Source organism: Pseudomyrmex gracilis, unplaced genomic scaffold (assembly GCF_002006095.1).
Source record: "Pseudomyrmex gracilis isolate BER0280 unplaced genomic scaffold, ASM200609v1 scaffold_19, whole genome shotgun sequence".
NCBI classification, from domain to species: domain Eukaryota; kingdom Metazoa; phylum Arthropoda; class Insecta; order Hymenoptera; family Formicidae; genus Pseudomyrmex; species Pseudomyrmex gracilis.
In genome coordinates this window covers 942090-964981 of record NW_018020603.1, presented here as the reverse complement: position 1 = coordinate 964981, position 22892 = coordinate 942090, and the positions used below count along the sequence as shown (strand labels likewise).

Below are 22892 nucleotides of genomic sequence, written 5' to 3'. Positions count from 1 at the left end.
AAAACTTTTTTAGCCTCTTCATTTTTTGTTTTTTACCTAGCATAACAGGTGCGCGCTACGCGCACGCTATTATTGTTTTTATTTTAACGTGTAGTGTCAGTGAACACAACCTGTCACCACGACAGCTAGTATATACGTCTTACAAACCATATAATACACATTAGAGAGATGTCAAAAATAACGCATAAAAATCAAATTCGAAAAATAAAAGAAAAAGGGAAGAACGGAAAAACAACACGTGACAGGGAAAACAGTAAAAAGAAGAATATTATATATATTATATATAATATTCTATATCTCTATACACAATAATGCACACACACACACACACACACACACACGTATATATATACCGTAATGACGTGACCAAAGTCAGTGACTTCGCCACGATCACGTGACCGAGGTCAGTGACTCCGCCAGGGTTGAAATACGTGCACAAACGGATATATATATATAATTTAAAAGATAGTCAAATAGTTATTTGAGCCATTCTAATGGCTTCTTCGGCTTTCTAAAGTTTAAATATGTACTTTTAGTTATTAAATATCACTGCGTGCTTAATAATCGACGAAACAATTTTCTAGAAAATTGTTAGTAGAATATATTTTATGTATTAGATATGTAATATATTAGAAAAATTGATTTCTAATATGTTAAGGTATATTAGAAAAAAGTTTTCCGGTCGATTTCTTTTTCGGCAAAGAAGAATTCGAGGCTATTCGTTTAGTGAAAACTGCTTTTGTCGATTATCAAATTCTACCGTCTTTCACCCACCGTAAATTTCGTTCCCACGTGTTTTTGCGCGCCCGTCTCTTTGTCCGCGTAATCTTGGCTTCCGCGGATGCAACCAAACCTGGCACAAAGCCCGAGATATCGCCGTGGAGCCCGGCCTTATCTGTCGTGGCTCAAAATACACGTCACGCTAAGGGCAACAAAAAACCCAAGAAGCAAGTGCACAATGTGCGCACGTGTGTTTCGTCTACGTTGCGCAACCGGAACGCTCTCTCCTGCCCCCCGTGTGAACGCGACTTCCGCGCTTTTACAAACGCGAACCCTCTCGATTAACCCTTATCCGGACAACCGGAGCACAAATTGCTTTTATCTCCGCAAATAAAGGAAAAGCATCGGGCTATCGGTTATTTTATTCGTTTGTTCATTACTTCCGATTACGGGGCAATCAAGAGGTTCAATGAAATCCGCGGCTTGCGGCGAAGAAAGAAGAGAGGTTGTTAGACAAATACTTGATAAATCCGAAAATTGCTTTTAAATCCAATTAATTAATAGATAATTGACAAGTAAACCAACACAGCAAAAAATTGTTCTCGAACAACACATTTTCTTTACAAATTTGATATATTTGATTGTTCGTGACTATATATGTATGTTGCTAATAGACTCGCGTTTGAAATTCGATAGATTAACAACGGCGATAACTGCCAAATCGATATCGATTGTCGATAGATTCGGAGGTTACTGTACGTTTTTACCTTACCAGAGCCAAGCAGAAAAAATAAAGCGTCGAAACACTCATGATCTCCGAGTAAGTGCTGCTAAATTTTTCATTCCGCGAAATCGACACGTAAATGTATAGTCACTTATATTGTTATAGAGCGTAGTCAAGTTATTGACGCACGAAACTCGAGAATCGAGTCATTTTAACCAACTAGTTCGCACATTAATAATAGTAAATATTTTAACGTATTTGCTCTCTCTCTCTCTCAAGTTGTGAGATTTACGTATGTGTGTCATGGTTTAATTATTAGAAGATTGTTAGTGCGATTCGCTTCCGCAAGAAGTAATTTTCAAGATGATCCATATCCGTGTAATTCCGACGCGGAACCAACTTCCTGCAAATTTAGCGGTCCCTTTGTTTAACGAGTTAAATGGGAATATTCGCCGCTCCTACTTCAGCAAGATAAATTGATCACTCAATTATAAAAGCTCTTTAAGCATTTTCCATTGTTTTATTCTTTGAGTATTTATCACTTAAAACTTTTGTCGCGTTTGCGATATTTTACACACTGGAATTTTTCATATATTTCACAATTTTTCTTCTTCTCGCGCTCGCTTACGGGGTTGTGTTTTATATATCAAAACAATTTCAACTTGAGTTGTTATCTCACATTCAGTCGATTTCTTCGAGAGTTTCTTCACGTCTTCTTGACTTCTCTTCAAGGATAACACAAAAGAAAAGCAAAGATCTCGGCGAAACTTGGGCAAGAGCGAGAAATTTGATCCTCGAACCGTTACTTTTACGGTTTACCGCGCGTATTATCGGATCATCGGCCAATAAGGTCCCCGACAACCCCCCGCGGCCACGACGTTAATTACAGCTCGATAATCCTTCTTTCGTGCGAGCGCGCGGCGAGGCGAGAGGGAGGCGGCTGCTGCCAGAGATCACGTACAAAGTATATCCTCGGAGACGAGTGCGAATTAAGAATTAGGGAACAGGATGATATCTTACGCCCTGTGATGATCCCTGATGATGAAGGGGAGATCCTTGCCTTCTCTCATTGGGAAGCATCTGTCGAACTTACCAGCTTCTCTCGAATACGAAGAGAGCCTGAGGGCCTCAGATAAGATTAGATTTATCGCGTGTTTTAGAGACAAAATTATATCAAGATATTTGTGGGGATCTCTGAGTTTTTTTTTTTTTTTATATATTGTGCGTGGAAGCGTCTATTTTGTTTGAAATAGCAATTGGATATTATTTAATATTGAACATACATTTAATATTCAATGTCAGAGAGGGTTGCACGATTGCGCGTTCTTATATTAAACATAAGAATGCCGTGTGTCTTATACAACGTTTCTTCTTCTTTATGAAACAATCTTTTTGAAGGTAGAAAAAAATTTAATATCACGACTATATTTTATTTTTCTACATACATGTACAAGTACATGTGAGATTCTTTCTGAAATAAAAGTCTTTGACATCGGAAATGATAATGGATGATATCAGACGTAAATCGAATATCTGGCGGGAAAAAATTAGGGGCAATTTTCACTTCGTTAGAAAGGCCAAGGGCCGATCTCTCTCTCTCTCTCTCTTCTCTGCGTTTTCACCCCCTCCCCTTTCACGGTACACCAAATCCCCGAGGGAGATTCGCGGCGCGCCTTTTCCCTCTTCCCTCGTGTTCCATCCCCCTTCGTCACTGTCTGTCTCTCTTTCGAATTATATCCTTTGAATCTACAATTATGGGGCGCCGCGGGCATGCGGGACACGTTTTCGCGAAAGTTTGCGCGCCGAATACTAAAGCCGCGTAGCAAACAGGATCAATACCTCGCGTCGCAGGAAGAAGGCACACGACGACAGTCCTTGGTGATATGCTGTGTGTCCTTTGGTTGGCCGCCCGGTCGTTTTATCTATCCGTCCGTCCGTTCGTTCTTCCTTCCTTCCTTCCTTCCTTCCTTGCGACGCGAGGTCTTAAGAGGACAACACTCCCCTCCCGTCGTAAAGAACGCAGGGATATCGTTTCGCGAAGGCCTCTTATACGGTTCGCATTTCTAGGAAGGGATCTTGGCTCCCCCTTTATGTTCTCGAAGAAGATAGAGCAAGCGTCGTAATGCAATTGCGCATTATGTCAGAAATAGATTATATATTACGGTTGAGAAGAAATACAAGTCGGTTTTCGATTACAAAGGGAAAATACACATTGACATTGTTTGCAAAGACACTGTATATAATATCAGATTTCGAAGTTACGTAGTGTACGTGTTCACAGCTGTGAAGTTAAGCTAAATATACGCATACACACATACATCATCGGTGTCCCATAAAACATCCGGAGCAAATCCAGATTCGTTCTTACTCGCAGTATTCCAGAGTGTTAAAAATAGCCGTCCTTGGTCCCAAAAGCACTTCGCTTTACCGCAACATCTTCCTATCAGCGCGCGACATCGACCACTTGTCGTCGCCTCGGAGCGTTCTTAGAGATTATTCGTCGTTCGCTTTGACGGAAACTCTTACACTCTTCGTCCGACGCAATTCATCTCGCGTGTTTTTTTCCATTAAATATCTTAGGGGTCGCCGCGAACGTTAACCCCTTTCCGCGTCCAGGATGTTTGCGACGAAGTTGCAATCGAGCGTGATCTCCCACGAAAGACGTAAACAAGATTCTTGATCGATCGATACGATGTAATCTATTTATACACGGAGCTGGATGTTTCTTGCAGATTGCGAGAGTTTCGTGAAAAGATCAAATTTACAAATCTGAACATTTTATGAATAATATTCTGCTGTAAACATGGAATAAAGAATTAGATAATATTCTAATAAAATTTTATTGTTTCTTTGTTGCAGGTAAGTCGTTGGGTCTTTTTTCTTGGGAAAATGCTGATTTTATGGCTTGTTGCGCGGTAACACAAATATTTCAATATATTACAAATAATACAAACATATAAAATAAACTTCCGAGCAGTCGCAAATGTTGGGGCAATATTTGTTGTTTGTTTTGAATTTAAATATTTTGATTCTGATTTGATTGGATCTTTAAACAAAAATATAAAACTTTAGAAAACATAAATGTTGTTTAAAAGAGTTATAAGTCAAACAGAAAAAAGGCGGATAAGGTCAACGGAAACGATTATACATAAATATCGAGTGAAACTCGTTGTGAAACAAGTAATACAAACAAATAGAATAATAGAAAGATGTGGCTATTAAGTAACAAGAGACACTTGACAGTTATAACATTTTTTTCTTTAAATATATATTTTAAGTTTTATTCACACTTTTCCCTTGTGCGCGTACGCGCGCACTGGCAACATACTACATTTGTAGTTTTTAACATGCTACATTTGTTTTTATTGTTCAAGTGCAAATCGTTTTTTGTTTAACCTCCGCTGTTTTTTCTTATCCTCGGAAATTGAACCATCTTTTTTTGAGTATAAAATTCACTTTGAGAAATAAGTAAAAATCAGTCAAATCTGGCGAATATGGAAAATGTTCAAACAATATAATGTTTTTATAATCAAAAATTGCTTCGAAAAGCACTGAATGGGCTTTGTTAGACATGTTGTTTCCGACGGTAAAAACATGTTTTTAAAAACAAATGACTCGTGATGTAACACAATAACTAAAACTGCTGAGCTAAAACTTTATTGTTCTTAAACGTTTCGATCTTATATTCGGGCTTTCAGTTCATAAAAAAATTAACAAATATAAAAATACATATAAAAAATATATACAAATATAAAATATAACAAAATATAAAACAGAAAGCAAAAATAAAAAACTTAATACGTATTAAGTACACAAATTTCGTTTTATTTTAGACGCGTTTAAACGGTTTCATATGTGCTACCGTTATCGTCGCAGATGTCAATGTTTGAAGTGTCTTTTGATCACAGAGATCTTTACGGAACGCGCTGGCAGACGTTCAAGGACTTTTCAGACCGATTTATTTCACTTTTTATTGTCCACCATCGTCAGATATTATTTGTTCGGAATGTAAATGTGTTATCGTTTGCGTAATTTTTGGAAAATGGTTGCTCATTTCTTATCGTTTACATAAACATATTATTTTGTGAATAATTTTCTTCAAAATCTAGAGACACTAAATCTCGGAATAAATTTTGTTTTTGTCATTTTTGTATCAATTTTAATTTTCTGCAAAATTTCACGTTCGTTATCGAGGATAAAACACTTCAATATCGATCGTCTGTCTAACCAATAACTCCTCGGTAATACGCAGCTTGCGCATTACGCAGGCTGCAACTACGTGCGATACGGTATATAACTAGACAAAGTATACACATGAGTACGTTGTGTATACTGTATAGGATGTGTGTATTTACACGGTGCGCACGATCGTCCTTTAATCGCTTTACTCGAAGCGTTCTCGCCGACAACGTTCGCATGTTCGCTCGTCCAAAGCGATTTCCAAAAACGATTCATCGTGACACACACCTGAAGCACCCCGAAACCACCTCTCCATTTTACACGGGGAACGACGTGCGCGCAATTCGCTTCCAGAGTCTCAGGTGCACCATCTTACCGTAGCATGCGAATCGGCTACTCAGTGCCACGTGATCTCGCTTTTGGCACCGCATTTGCCGTCTAAATGCGGTTGCCTGATTTTATATCCGGTTGTTCCTTTTTTTTTTTTTTCGATCGATCGCAACGCCAGTTGAATGTTTAATATTTTTGTAAATTTCGACGCAAGAAAAAAAAAAGAACAATTTTTCTTATCGTGTCGAGAAATTGAATAAAGTGACATTTTCCAATGTGATCGACGCGTAGAGCGAGAAAGAACTCGTACGAGTTGTCCGCTTGATGTGAAAAAAAAAAATTCTGTCAAATGCATCGACCGAAATTCGATATCGGTGAATCCCCCGTTACAGACCTCGGCAGGAGGGGAACGTGTACGGGATAGAGGAAGGGCGTGTAGAGGATGAGCGTGGAAAAGAGGAAGAGGACGCCGTAGGAGAGGCGTTTCGAATTTCTCGATAAACTCCCGCCTTCGCTCCCCTTGTCTCGCTTCTCTTCCCACGTGAAACAATGGTGGAGTGGCGCGGGAAGACGTCTCGAATTTCGCTGAATCAAAGGTGATGTGGCTCGCGAGGGGGCACGTATCCGAGAAGGGGGGAGGATATCGGAAGGGAGAGAACATTTTGCGATGTAGACCAGAAGTGAAATCGATTTCGTCGAACGGCCTCGTGCGTGCTGCCCATATTATCCCTCGCGGTTTTTCTATAGTGTCATTGTTGGCAGCGATATCAAGAGAGAAGAGAGAGAAAGAGAGAAAGATAGAGAGAGAGAGAGAGAGAGAGAGAGAGAGAAGCGCCATGGTTATAAGAAAAGCTCGAGAGCAAGAGGGTGCAAAGGAAGCGCCGGTCTGAGTGGACTTGGCCACACAAAGCGCCTATATTGTGTTTCCACTCTTATTTCTGTAGTGTCTTCACCGGAACCGACGCCAGGTCGTCGTGTGGCTTGCGTTTCCCCGTAGCGAAAAAACTCCTTTGCGAAAGGGGATGTTTCGTGAATTTACGATGTAATTAAGAGAACGCGAAGACTTAAATAATATCTTACAAAAACAAAGATCGCGCGATTACGAATGATAAATAACAAACGACGACGGTCTCTTAATACATTGCGGACGCGCGGATGATGAAACATCTCGCGTTTTCTATTTTAACTTGACAATGATTTTTAATAAATAATCTCGTGAAAAAGTAAAGAGATATCAAGATCAAAACACTAGAATATTCGTGTGAATGTTATTTTATTCAAGTATGTCGGACGTTTCGATCTTGCTATTTAAATCTTTTTCAGCAATCAACTACTATACACACACACATATATAAAATGTAAATAAAAAAATGAAATAGATCGTGAGGAGTTAAAACATTAATGCGTTGATAGAGTGTAATTTAGTGTCGTCATCTGAGTCGAAATAAAATTGAATAAATTAATAAACATAGTTAAAAATTGGCATAGTAATAATGATTTTTAACTATTAACAATGAGTAACTTATAAAAATGTGATGCAAAAAGAAATGACTGGCCATTGGATATTTAATTAGCAATAAAATGTTGATTCGCAATGTGTTAACAACACAAAAGGAATGACGCAACTTGATAAAATGTTAGAAAAACATTAAGCCTCTTTGTTCGGCATTTGGCGTAATTGCATAATTACCTTACAGTGCGCTCATGTTATTACAAAATAATGTTTAGCATTTGCGCACAAGTGAATAATTATCTAAATGCGCGCTCATGCTAACACAATAGTATTTAGTAATCCTCGCAATTGCATAATGGTCGAATGTACGCTCATATATGATACGACATTAGTTTCAAATTACCGCGGAGATTGAATCTCCCTCGAACTTGTGTGACAAGGTGTCGGGCGAGACACCGTGCACGCTCTCTCAAGTCAACTAGAGTTGGACATTTCGCAAAATTCACGGCGCAGCTTGGCGCGTAATGTGTTTCTGCGAAAGTCGTGTTTCGCCTCGCGTCAGGATCGCGTTACAAATTAAGCGCGGAAACGTATGTATCACACCGGGTTCCCTCAGGGTGACGCATTTTGAGTGCATACCGTGCTTGTTAGCATTCGTCGCGCGAATGTGTGCGAGCACAATTCTATTGTGTTATGTAACACATTCGCATAAATTAAACAACATTTAATACAAACTTGGAGATAATTGATATGATGAAAACCAGGAAATGTCAAGAAGTGAAATATAATCTTATTCTTTTAATTTATTTAATAATGCGGTAAACTTATAACGAGCAGTTCTTATATTTAATTGCCAATTAAATTTTGGATTAATAATTTTATATTTAATTTATATCACGCGAAGTTTATACTTAGTTACAATTAAATTTCCGGGACGAAACGCCTAATTTGATAGGCAGATTTCGGATGAAATTCGGTTCCATTATTGCATGACGAATGAGTCGGAGAAGAATCTGAAAATGAAAGATTAAAAATTCAACATTTGGGCTCTATAAGCTCGCCGCGCGTATTAAAGTTTGCCGAGTTAAAAGAAAGGAGGATAATTTGCACGTGATGGATTAAGTCGGACTAAAAATCCGCTTTCGTTGTCGAGAAAGAGAAAAAAAAAAAAATTCATGCAGCGAGAAAAATACTAGAAAATGTAGGTTACCGGAGCTTTGTGTGTGGGTATTGGAAATTATTCGCGTGTGCGATTAACGCGTTAGCCACTCCCACTTTTCTGTCACACGAATGGAGCGCGACCTACATGAGCCAAAGTAATTGAATGCCGTCAATTAAATTGTCGTAATGACATATTGACGAGCAGTAATAACGGTAACGTGTTTGTAATCTTTCTCAATTATTAACTTAACGTGTGTGCACGTTTCTATTATTATTGTGTACTTTAGTTTTTGTGTCATATATGTACCAAGAAAGACACATTTACTACTTGGTGTTTGGAAAGTTGTTTCTACGTTATATTTTTGTCCGCGCGATGTTACAAACTTGGAATCTCGCTTGTTGTTTCTATCAAACGCTGTTGTTTCAACTAAAGCTCAGTAACTTCGGTAATTTACATATCTCTCTAAATCTTGGGTACACACACATGGGGATGCGCGAACGTGCAAAACACCTTACGGCGCGCATCGAGATTTATTTGCTCTGCCGTCTACGTGTTTTCGCCCGGCAAGCAACGAGTGTTACTGTTCCCGCGAATCCATATTGACGGCGAAAGAAAGGGAGAAACAAGTCGGGATTTGCGGTTACCTTGAAAATTCAATCTGAAAACTCGGAGAACCATTCGCCGTGCGAGCGCGTTGAAGGATTAAAGGCGGCACGAATTGGATTAGCGTTCTGCACCGAGAACGCGGCAGATAGGGTGCGGATGTATACAACAGTCGGTTTTAAATTAAACCGCCCTTGGCAGCGATCTTCGCGTACTTCTCACTCTCTCTTTCACCTGATCCGGAGGTGCGGCTAATTTTTTTAATTGAACCTTGGCTGTGCCACAAGGGAGAGATTTTGTCGCCGCCGCGACGCTGTCAACCTTTGATCAGCGCGCGGATCGATTTGTTTTATGTCAACGGGGAAAATCAGCCACGTCTCTCGATATCTTCTATTTTCCTCGGCTTTGATACGTCGCATCGAAATTGCTTCATTGGCGCCGCAAGCCCTACGCACGACGACGTTTCGCCGGATTTCGATTATGTCTCCGCCATTTCACACTTGACATTTCTTCTCGAAATTTCTTCGCGCGACGTTCGACACTTTAAGCTTCTCTCAGCTTTCTATATCGTACGTATAAAAATTTTGAAGTTTTCCACAGCTTTTTACTTCTGTATTTTAGTTTTATTCTTATTGTAAATCTTTTGAAATTTTATTCGTCGTATACATAATATCTGTTTTTTTTTTTTTTTTTTTTTCATGAAAAAATGTTTTTATCAAACTTCGTTTATTTATTTAAAATTAATTTTTGTATTTTTACTAAATTTTACGAGCACTTCGTAGCATTTATCATTTCCCATGATGAACGGCCAGGTCGCTTTGGAGGTCACATAAGGGGTTAACGCGAACAGATTGGATAGATTAAACATAGACGTCGATTGGACGGTAATGTTTGACTTTCATGAATCGCTAATGCGGCCCGTCGGATCTTTTTTTTTTTTCTCGTGATCGAGCGCAGATGCAACTCTTTTCATGACGGACCGACATACGCGATTTCCCCTCGAACGAGAGATCCCTCCGGTCGGGTCCGCTTTCATAGCTCAATTCCATTGAGCTAAATGCACGTTACGCGGCCGAGGATGCAATTAAGAAGTCTAAGAGGAAATTAAAGGTCGGTGGTCAAAGTTCAATCTAATCCTCTCCGTCGGAGCTTCGTGTTTCAAATTAAAGAGACTGCATCGCGGATGATTCAGAGATCTTGTCTCTCTCGTATTAATCGCGTAAAGAAAGACGTTCTCTTTGTTCTGTGTGTTCTGTATGAGAATAATTTTTAACAATCGGAAAGAAAAGGAACACCAGTTTTAAACAAACATGCATAAGATTATATAACTATACGCATTTAAATATTCGATACTTTATTATTAATCAAATATGTTGTTTGTTGTGTAACATTTAATTTCTTAATATATTAAAAGCCGTTTTCGGCAAACTTTTCAATTAAAATTACAAATTTATTAAATATTATTTTGTTTTTACCAAGCAACGTTATTTACTCGTTTTTTTTTTTAAGATTATTCTTTGGTAAATATTTAAATAACTGCGAATATATTTTCGAGCAAACGTTGTCCGCGGATTTCAACAAAAGTACACGCGTATTCCGAATTCATCCGAGAATGCATGTTTGCGGTCGATATATGCAGATTGGAGGAGATATTCTGTAGATACTGAGTTCCAGATCGGCTTAATCCGGATATAACAGTGGAATCAGTGAGGCCAGATAACCGCGGTATTTTAAACGGGCAGAAAGCTTCTCCGACCTCTCTTCTCTCTGGCCTCGGTGACCGCAGTAACCGTCGCCGTTTATACCGACCGAAGTCGATCCGAATTACCCGCTCGAGTTTACCTTGGCTCGCAAAGATCCGGTACCGAGGCTCGCCACCGTGACGTAACCCCTCGTTAACCCCGACGATCGACTTTGACTCTCATCGTCGCGCACGAGGACGGGAAGGGGAGGTCGCCTTAATTACCTTAGACGTTTTGCCGCGACGCGGGACAAAGGAGACGCGTTATGATGATCAGCCGGCGAGAAGCGGAGCGTAAAAAAGGATCTTATATAGAGATCGAGAAGCAACGCGACGTTTTACGCGCCTTTTCCCCCTGAAGTCTCTTCGACTTTTCTGGGTAATAATTCTGACCGATCGCCCTCGCAATGGCCATGAATCTCGATTACGTTCTCGAAAACAACGACTCCCACGGCTCATCCTCGCACCCAACTTGTTAGTAATCCTGATACATAGGACAGATCCGATACTGCGAATCCGCTAGCATTAGGGTATCGTCGAAGCATCCCCCTTTCCTCGATATGCGAGAATTATGTGTCTATTTTCAGATCGTTTCTGAATCGGAAAAATGTTTACATTGATAGCCTCTTTTGTTTTCTGTGTTCGATTTATTGCACCGACACGATTGCGGTTGTTTTTAAATTTTGTAAATTTTGTAATCATAAGAATTCACAGTACAATTAAACGGAATAACACGAAAGTCGGATCTTTGGTTTTGATCTTTTGCTGGCGACAAAATGCTGGCGCGTATTTTGAAAAAGGTACGAAAGTCGTCAAAACACATTTGCATTGCGTTAGTATCAAAATGAATATCGATAATAAATACCGAAGGTAATATCTCTAGTGCTATTTGAGCAATGGATGACAAGATTTAGTTAAACGCCAATAGGCGTCAACAGCATATTCTTCTGAACGAACTTTCAAAAACGCTTATAGGCGCTAATAGCTAATGAAAAAAGAATTACATAAATACCGTGAGATCAAACAAGAACAATTCAGTAAATTTAAATGCAATAACGCGATTGTCAGATTTTTGTTTTCAAATTTCGTAAAATTAAGTTAGTTAAATTTAAACGCAACAATCGCGGATAACGTGATAATCAGATTGCGAATAAATTCCGCGAGACGTAACCGATTTTCTAGCGCGCGTGGAAAGAAGTATATTATATAAATCTGACTTCTATATTACACGTGCAAGTGCGCGTTTTTCGTGTATATATTTCACACATACACGTGGCTACGGCAGATAGCGCTATTACCATCCGCAGTATATTGCCAGAGATAAAAGGAGCAAGTGTATATTACACGGTGTCACAATTTATGATAAATGTTAATGATTATTCACATAAAGCACACAGAGAGATGTAATATGTGCGGCAGTATGGGAGGAAGGGGAAATGGCATCTCTCACACAAACTGCCGACTTTAAATTCGTAAGGCAGATATGTTTCTCCACATGTCTTTTCAAAGACTATGAATGTTGGCGTATGTAACGCTTGTATAAAGAATTTCATGCAATTTTGCTGAACTTTATTCTGTGCTATTTTTTCATGCAATATTCTCTGTAATCTTGTGTTGTGAAATTGATTTAATTATAAATAATGTTTTATCATTTCTTTGATCAAATAACGACTGAATAACACTTTACATATTTTATTTGCTGTTATCAACGCGTTAATTAATAAAAACAAATTTTAAGCTCGTGAAAATTTACAACTAGCAGATTAGTTTATAAAGCCAATACAAGCTGAATGTGTTGGATGCAAAATTATATTTTTATACCTGTGCAAATTAAAACACTTGGAAATTTAAATTAAAATTATTAATATACATATTAATTAACTGTATGGAATGCGGAAAGTGATTCTTGACCAAGATGTCTTTTTTTTAATGGATTTTTAAAATTTTATAACGAGGTAAAATGGATACTTTATACATCGGAAATGCAAATTTAAGCATCTTAAATAAATTTTTGAATTAACCTGAATTCGAGTTTCTAAGTATTAATTTACACGTTTAAAAATACATTTGCACGTACATCCAGCATATTGGCTCGTATTAAATTTCTAAACTATCCGTTAATTTAATTAATGTTTTAACTTTTCTTTGATCACTGAGGAAGATCCATAATAGGGGGATTGAAATGTTTGATATATTTGAATAAAGTGACATTTACACACGTGAACATCTTGTATATATTGGCTCTCATTAATCTTGATATCCTCATTAACTTCTTTATTCGTCTTTTCACGAGGTTATTTACGTATTATATTATTTTATTAATTGGAAAAAATTTTGCTGGTTTAAATTGACGATTACTTTGTGAAATTTCATCATAGACGAGACATTTGTGTGATAAGAAATTGTAATGTAAAATATATTTATCTTTTATTTACTTTGTTTTCTACGCAACTATGTATAAAGACAGCTTATTTATAACGAAGCTAAACTTAACATCATTGTTAAGGGAGAGTTTTCCTATCTCGTCGTCAGCGTCGACGTTAACGCTTCGTAAGCTACGTAAGGTCAGAAGTTCTATCCGTATAATAAGCTCTAAGTAGCGCGGCAACCGCAAGACTTAATACCGGGCGTGCAAGTTTCTAGAAATTCTTATTTGATCAAAAGCACTGAGCAGAAATGAGAACGGTGGAGAAGAGGCAACATGAAATATTTCCATTTCCGCATTCTCCGCAAGGAGGAAACTTCGCACAAGTTCTCTCTCTTTCTCGTCTCTGAAATATCCGAATTTCCTTCCCATTTCCGTGCGGCATCAGCGCGCGATTTTGCCTAACGACCGACATGATAAAAAATGGCGCCGCTTTAACGCCGAACATGACGCGCGTAATAAAACTCTTTTTCTCGTTAAACAGAAAATATATAGTAGGGCGAAAGACACTTTAGCGGGACGCGCGCGAAAGCAGAAAGTACACCTGAAGCGCTCAAGCGTCGACCTTGGGAAAGGTGAGAGAGTGATATTTATGTCGGCCTCTGTGCGAGGAAGCGGCGAGAGCTTTTAATCGAACGAGCTTGGTTACAACCTGTAGATTCATAAAATTCTCTTAAAACAAGCGGTTGTTTCAACCGGCGTTTTCTTCCCTCTGCTTCTTACTTGCTGCGTTTTATTGCGAATTTTTAGAGCGCTTCACCGAAAAGTAACCAACATCCCTTTGCAAAAAAAGATCAAAAAAAAAAAAAAAAAAAACACTTTCCAGAACAAGGAAAACGAACACGCACACTTAAAGAGGGAACCGCGAGTAACTTCGTTGCGGAGGATTGCACTTAGGTCTTCTTGGAGGTGGTTTGCAGAAAGATGAAAGCGATATTTTAGTACGCTGCGAACGAGAGATGCGAGAACGGGAAGGAGAGCGGCTTTTGCCCGAGCAAGGGAAACTCCGCGATTGAACGACGCGCGTCAGCGGGATCTCCGGGTTGCGTGTGTAGAATATCTAAAGCAGCAACCGAGAGAGCTCCACCTTGACCATGGGGCTAAATAGGTTCTGTAGCTCCCTTGGATGTTAGTCCTGTAGAGCATGAAATTTCATTTCGCTAAATATAAGTATTTTATTTAAGATCCTATATTTTTTTCTTTACGATAAAAATAACAAGTTTTTGAAATGTCATTTCCTGTGATTTTTTAACGAAAGTTAAACATAATTTGAGTATAATTCACAGCTGTTTTATATACATAAGTAGAGCGTAAAACTTCATTTCGTTAAATATAAGTATTTTATTTAAGATTTTTTGTATTTTCTTCTCACGGTGTGATAAAAGTAATAATTTCTTGAAATGTTATTTTTTATGACTAAGTTTCACAAAGTTTCACAAATAATTTGACTAGAAATCACTATGTGTTATATACATAGAAACGTTTTTATACATAGAACCTATAATTGGTGCGTCATAGAAACTATTATACATATAAATGCACGTGTAACGAAAAGAATTATGTTTTTTCTCTCTCCGTTCTCACGCAATCAGTCTGTTTGCAATTAGATTATTTTCATTACATTATAGAGCTTGGATATTCTGCGCGTAGAAAGACGATTGTTATTTATGAGTGGGCGTGTGGAAGTTGCCGCTGGAAGTTTTATTTAATTTTCCACACGCGGTTGTTATACTTGGCCGGTCTTCTGGGGCTCGAAGGATGGCCGTGAGCATCACGAGGGCTACTATTTTCGTTTCATTTCTACGCGGGAGAGAAGGGATAATTGCTGCGAGCGCGCGTATGGAAGCACCCGTTTGTACGAATCCTATCCTCGTGCCTCGCGTGTATGAATTTGCGTAAACAAATGCACACCGAGACTTTCGCTGTTCTTGACCCGCGATTGTTTATGAGACATTATTGCATTCTATTTTTACAACACTGTAAAAGCAAACCTGCTCAATGCAGCCGTCGTTGCGGTCAATATTATATCTGAAAAATGTTATTTGGTATACAAGCGAAAAGTGAAAACATGAGGTTTATTTCATTTGATTTCTACCGTTGTTTTGTTTGTTTGGTTTTTTGTTTGTGACTTGTGAGACTTTAAATTTAATTTAAAATTTTGCAAACGTTTATTTGTTTTAGCGGAGAATGAACAGTCAATTCGAGTCAAACGCGCTGAGTGTGTACATGTGCGAAATATGTTTTCTAAACATGTAAATTAACACGCATAGTGTACTTCAAATTGAATTAAACTCAAAAACAATTATCTACCACGTCTAATTTGCATATATGTAAAATATCCTGCATATATATAAATTTTACCTCTCTGTAAAATTTAAAGAACCAATGCGAAGAAGATACGTATTGGCCAGAAGTTTTTATTTCTTTTGTATTTTTGGAAAATTTCTTTCTCTTGTTTTATATATACATGCACGTGTTTTAAGTAATCTTTATAGAATGACAGAACACTATGCACATGCTACATAATGTTACGTAAGTAAGTACTTAATATTTCGCGCGAGAATATTTCCAGGTTACACGAGAAGCGAACACGAAGAAGATTGACGTGAGTTCGTTAAGTATCTCGAGAAAGTTACAAGCGTGTCGTACATGAGCGACAATTAGTTCGAAAATGATATTTTGATTTACGAGTACGGGAGGGTAGTTTGCGTCATTGAGAGGGGGAGAGCCTTCGATCGAACCTGCGTCAGCAAGGGCGATCAGCCACTTCTCTCTCTATATAAATTTCTTGGCGCGCGTTGTAGCAAGTGTACCGCGCGCAAATGATTGGAAGTGACGAAGAGGTGTCGTCGAGATGGTCGATTGCTTTTTGTCAAGGAAAGAAATTGTGAGATGACGTCACTTATGTTATGTACCATCAATCTTTATCTTTCTCAATATATTACTTGCATCATACAGTAAAGAGAAGTTTGCGGCGAAAGTGACAGATGATGATGATAATGCTTTTACGATACATCAATTCTCGTCAAGTTTAACGAGAGTTTATTTTACGGCGAGATAAATAAAACTGAGTTTTTTTTTTTTTTAAAACTGTATACCGGATTTAATCTTGAGACGAATGAGTAAAGTGATAAAATTAAATCTTCTTTGCTTACCGCACGCGCACGCGCGCGGCACTTTTCTTTAATATTCTCTCAATTAGCAAAACGCCGCTGCTTCACAGCGGCACTTGTACCAGCCCGTTAAAATTCGCCGCCAGAACGAACAACAACGCACAATATGCAAGCACGTACAATACACGGGTTGTACGTGTTCTCATATTCGCGTCCCCTCGAGGAAATCGTAGATCGTGTACACACGAGAGATAGACGCACACGCGAACGCGCGTATACTTTCACGTATTTGGAACCTCGAATAAAGGGGAAGGAATGGGAAGGCCAAGAGGCGTGCGTTGAGATGACGGGGAAATTTCCTCTTTCGTTGCTTTCTCCCCGGCGAGTAAAGTCGTTTTGTCACAACGGTGATAAAAGCGACCCTCTCTATATCGTTCTCTTTCTTTCACACTTTTTCCCCCTCTCTCATCTCTGCTCATCCCCGAGCGATGCCGGCGTTATGCTTGCGCGAACGCCTACGCAATTATGCTGTTTATGTAAGGGCGTGGTTTCCTCGAGACTAATTCAAAGCGTCTCCTCTCGTGGCAGTTGTGGATCGAATGTATGTACACGGGAGCCTATTTCGTAAACATAGCCGCGAGCCATATCGCTTTGAAGATTGGCAGACTCAACCTAATGGTCAGCGATGACCTAATCAAATCCGGCGCAGAGTGAATCATGCGGGAAGGGAGGATTTACGCGGTCTTTGTACGACGCGAAATGGATATTTGGTGGTTGTGGCGTAACAATGCCTAGGGACATTTTTACGGCATGTATACAATCACATGCAACCTCTATACGGTATTCTAAAATTTTATCACGCGCGCGCGGACAAAAAAAGTGAGCAAAACTCGTACCGTTGCGTAAAAGTATTTGCAATATCTCTCGCGCGAAATTTTTTTTTTTTTTTTTTTTTTTTTATCGGTCGGTGTAATACACACCTACGGCGTGTGTTCTCGTTGCGTTGCGCGGGCGAGTTTTGTGTATTTGATTAAAATATACGGCGCCGATAGCGGCTTTTATCTTGAAAAGGAATTTCCAGCATTTTCTCGAATATGTTTGAATTAACGCCCCGTGTAACTCGCGTCGCGCCGAGCGAATATATCCCGGACAAGCAAGTAAAGCAAATCGGTTAGTACATACCACGCGACCACGCGGAACAAATTTTACAAACGCTGCCAAATGAAAAAGTCCATAAATCGTTAATCAAGTTCAATGTATTTTTTTCTCCAGCGCTTTGTACGCGCGTTTCGCTTTGTGTGCAAGAATTTTATAGCAGTATTATAATCAAATTTTTACACGACAAATGCGGCGAGTATTAACGTAGTTTTTTCTTTTACAGCTCCGAGGTTTGTTATTGTTTCGTTTTTTATATTGTTTTTTTTTTTACTGTAAATAATCCACACGTCGTGATTTACGCGCGAGTTTGTTGACGCGTTTTTCCTCCATATCACACAATTGCCGTATCGACTATGACAATGAGAGAGGCGCTAACGCGCCTCCGACTCTCTCTCTCTCTCTCTCTCCGAATGTTCCGTTGAGAACAGCGGGGGTGCGGTTGGCGTGGGAGGATGCGCGTAACGATGATTGACCGGTCGGTTATTATTACCGCAATGTCGCAAGAGAGAGAGCACGCGACGAAAAAAAAATTAAAGCAACGACTTTCCGGCGCGCGACGACGCGTTTGAGGGGACGAAATCGTCCGACCGGACATTTACGATCGTCGTACACGACGCGCCGTGTGTGTTATTAATTATTGCTTCGCGCCGGTCTCTCAAACTATTTTGCATCAACTGCGGCATGCGTATGGGCGCGCACACACACCGCGAGAGGACCGTGTTCTTTAATTATTTTAAACCGTGCGAAACGAGCGCGCGAATTTTACCTTGTAATTAACAATTACTTATCAAAATTTAATTATCACAACGCAGTGTTGCTTATCCGCAAATGTGCGGAAGAGCCAGAGCAGGAAATCAATTTCATATAATACGTGAAAATTGCATACTGCGTATAACGCGGTTATTATAACCGCGGTGCGATAGCGACTTCTGTTTGCATAATATGACCATCACGTCCAGTGTTGTTGGCTAAGAACCAAAGGATCACATTTAGTCTAAATGTGCGATCTGTTTTGTAGACTGCTATGTGCCTGATATGAAGATTGCGTGCCGCATTGCCGTGAATTTGAAACCAAATATTCATTCTCTCAGTGGTAATTATATCGCCGGAGTATTACAGAACCGTAATATACTTAATTTTAATTTTGAGAAATATCAGATAATCGACTTGGTTTTTTTTTAATCCAACTTGATGTTGGCTTCAAATTAAAAAAAATTGAATAAAAACAGGCTGAGGGGAGTTCAAACACGGTTGGTTGTGCGTGGTTAAATTTTTATTATGTTTTTTAAATTGCAAAATATAATAAAATACTGGACACGCACAGCCTGCTTTGTTTGCAAACTGTTATTGGCCTGTCTTTATTCAATTTTTTAAATTTTTTCACATTGCTTTTATATTTTATATACAGGGTGTTCTACCTAACTTGAGCATCCTAAATATCTCGTTAATTTTTTATGATAGGAGGATGCCGAAAAGGGTCATTATTCAGTTCGAGGAGACAAATACCGTAATAAACAAGACCTTTTTGGATTCGTCTTGACCTTGCCTACCATATTGCGAGGATAAAAATATGCACTTTCAAATAAAAAAAATGACAATAACTTTGAAATCTTAAGAAATATGACCTTAAAAAAAATTTCTTGTTTATTACATCCTCGTAATTGTCTCCTCGAATTGAATAATGACCCTTTTCGGCATCTTCCTATCATAAAAAGCGAGATATTTAGGATGCTCAAGTTAAGTGGGACATCCTGTATATTTTTTTATATATTTTTATATATACTTTTATATATACAATATATATTTGATTTGTATATTTGATATGTAATTTTTCTACATTTATTTGACGTTTTTAGAAATTGTTTAACGTTTATACCAATATCATTACATTTTGTAATTCTCCTGCGAGCCGTCCGACGCACATGTATATTGCACGCCGCATTTGATTGCGACATCAAAATTGCACGGGTCGAAACAATGTTCGCCGGAATATTCGCAGCGATAACTCGGGCGATCGTTCGAGTGCATTCCTTGCTGTCATAAATAAAACTCTCTCACTATCTCTGGGCGAGCTCTCCGTTAAATTGAAACTTGGTTTATCTTTAAATTCCCGCGGGTAAGTCTCGAGATATAATCCCCGCGTAAACTTGGATTTCGATTTTCAGTCTTTCTTTCTTTCTCTCTCTCGTTTCTCCGTGATATTACGGTTTACTTACACTAGTGTAAGTACTTGCGGTAGCCGAGTTATTCGTGCTGCTCTTAGAATTTCTCCTCGAAAAGCGAAGTGTCGAAGCGATCGAATGATTCGGATAAACGAAGTTACAACTTCGTTTCGCGCGCGCTTCACTTTGTGAGTAAATTACAATAAATTTTGTAGGATTTAGATTACAGTCTTCGAGATATAGAACGCGAAATCTCTCGTTTCTCAGATCTCGACCTGTGTGTCGCGACACAACGGTTGTAATTCTGTGTGTACTATTTCTCGCAAAACCGTAAATAAATCTTCGCACAGCATCTCGCGTAGAAATTTATCTGGAACCTAATTAGAATCCAATTCGATTTCCCAAAGAAATCTTAGATTCAGGTCAGAAGATCTGTGCAGACCCGTGGGAGTCGCACAAGCGTAACGTTTTGAAAACGAGATTCTAACTAGAAAATCTGACGTGAATTCCACATAGAGGAGATTTTTCCAGGTGGAAATTCCAATTTGGATTTTCTGAACAGAGATGGAAATTTAGTGTATTGCTTTTCCCAAAGAAGCAAAACAATTTACATAAAATAAAACATAAACCATAAATTTAAGTAAATATACATATAGATGTCTAAATTTAAGTAAATATAGACATAGATGTGTTTTAATGGTACCGACGCGCAGCTAGCTGCGATACACTTTTACGACGCTCTTTATGGATGCAGAATGCGGAATATTATTATGCAAATACATCGTAAATGTATCTTAACTTGGCGTTATTACAACGCTGTCTTTTCGCTCGCGAAAGACGAGAGAGAGAGAGACCTCTTACCTTTATTCCGGTGCCGATTATCGCCATCACGATTGAAGTCTTCCTCTTCTTAACGCCGTCAAGAAGTCAAACGTGTCTCCGAAGACCGTACGTTTCTATGGAACTGAAGATAAAGCAGGAACACAACTTTAGTCCAGACATTCTTCAGCACGTCGAAAAACTTTTACCGTGAAACGTAAAGTCGAGAGAAATATTCAAGACACACGTGATCATTAAGGAAAATACATCGAATATTTTTTCTTTGACAAAGAAGTAGAAATAATTTAAAGTTACTCCAAAGATTAAAAAAAAACACACAAAATCATTTAAAAATCAAATAACGCAGATTTTAAAAAAATAATATAATTTTCAAGTTATAATAATCCAAATAATAATAACTTTATAATTTTGCATTTTGAATAACTTTATTAAAGATGCAAAATTATATGCAGATTTAAATTGAAAAGAATCATAACGAAAGCGCTTTAAAAAACAAGGCAGCAGCTTATAAAGCTGTGTTTAAGCTCAAAAGAGAGAGACACAAATATTATAACAAACAATATATAAGGACAGCACTAATTTTGAATCTATTAAATCTGATGAGTATATATATATATATATATACTGTTTTTTTTATAATAGTTGCTGATTAAATTGAATGCGGCAAGATGAGTATTTTAGAAAGCAATTTTATTCAAATAACGTTTAAGAATGTTGCTCTTCACTGGATAAGAGTGCCCGACGTGGATATCCGATACGCCATAACGGTACTCGTCGTGGAAATGGTACGCGAAATTTTATGCAAACGTTTCTGAATATATATGTATGTAACGCGCGCGAGAAAAGCGAGAAAGTGTTGTATGCAAAGGAAGGCGGAGAGATGGACGTACGGACGGATACGTTGATACCTTGATGTTCTCGTGTATCTTAACGAACGCAATTCCAAATGGGACTCTCCGCTAGTCGGAACTAACTTCGTGAGTTTCTGTGCGAGAGAAGGAGGGTTTCGCCACGAAACTACATCTTACCAGTTTAGCGCTCAACCGCGCGGAAATTTTCCGGACTGTGTGCCATTAATCGAGTAACTGCGCGATTCAAGGGCTCTATGGGGTAACTGGACGAAAACGCCGTAGGTAGTACCGAAGTCCATTCACGCCGCTTCGTAACTTTGTCAAACGTTTTGCTTTATCGCGTTACATATATATAGAGAAGCGCTCGTGCGAACACTGTGCCATCATAGCGTATCGGAAAGAGCGAGCAGTCTGATGCTGTTAAAGACGAATCAGAGATTTTAGAGATAGTTCACTTAATTCCACTTTGGCTCGTAATCTCGACACATTCAATATATTGATATTTAAATACGTAAAAACTTACATTTACTTTACAGTATTATATATTGTTGTATATATCTTATATATCCGTGTAAATATAATATATTTCGACTGATTTCTTGGGCTCCGGAATATCTTTGCTCTAAGAGATTTTCGTCTTTATCGTGTCTCGTTTATTCATGCCGTATCCACAACGCAGCTTTGCCGCGCGTTGCTATTTTCGGAACGTCATCATTAATTCTATCCTCATTAAATTAAATTAATTCTCTCGAAACTGTCGGAAATTTCGTGGCGTGGTGCGCTCGCGCGAAATTCCATCCGACGGCGCCGTTATTAATTTTCTTCGAGCGCGATGAAGCGAGAGTGTATCTTTTTTTTTGTACGGCTTTTTTCAGAAGATTGAAACCGCGCCGTGCTCCGCGGTCAAATCTCGACAATTTATGCAAATGAGCTTTGCAGGTACATTTTTTTACAGCAGAACAATTTACCGAGTTAAACTTAAGTTTAACTTAATTTGTACACTATTATTGCGTAATTGTTAACAACATTATAGTGCGTAACATATATTTATGTGAAACAATATGCATGCATGCTGTAAATTTTGTTTTCGTAATATTATCGAATTTATAAGTTATTTGAAAAATGAAACGTTTTTTGTTTGGGGAAGGTTTATTTTGTGTAATCTCTGAGTTTTTTTTTTTTTTTTTTTTTTTTATTTGTTCGCGCGTGACTAGATAGACAGTTTTGATTTACGCAATGTGGATTTTTGTGTAAAGGGATAAAGAACTTACTCCTGACAAAATGTGCGGTGACAAAATGTTTGTTATAAAGTCTTCGTGTTTGTTGTAACGTCATATAATGGAGTTGTTATTGTATAAAGTTTTCACACAAAAACGAAAAGCTCTTTTATCAATATGTAAAGGCTTTTACAAATTCGACTACCGGCAACAT

General features: G+C 38.5%; 1 protein-coding gene across 5 annotated transcripts in view; it reads left to right on the top strand.

Moving 5' to 3' along the window:
- Positions 1 to 22892, top strand: part of LOC109851696 (fasciclin-2) — a 104366-nt gene that overhangs the window by 22763 nt on the left and 58711 nt on the right. The gene's annotated exons all lie outside the window — the stretch shown is intronic.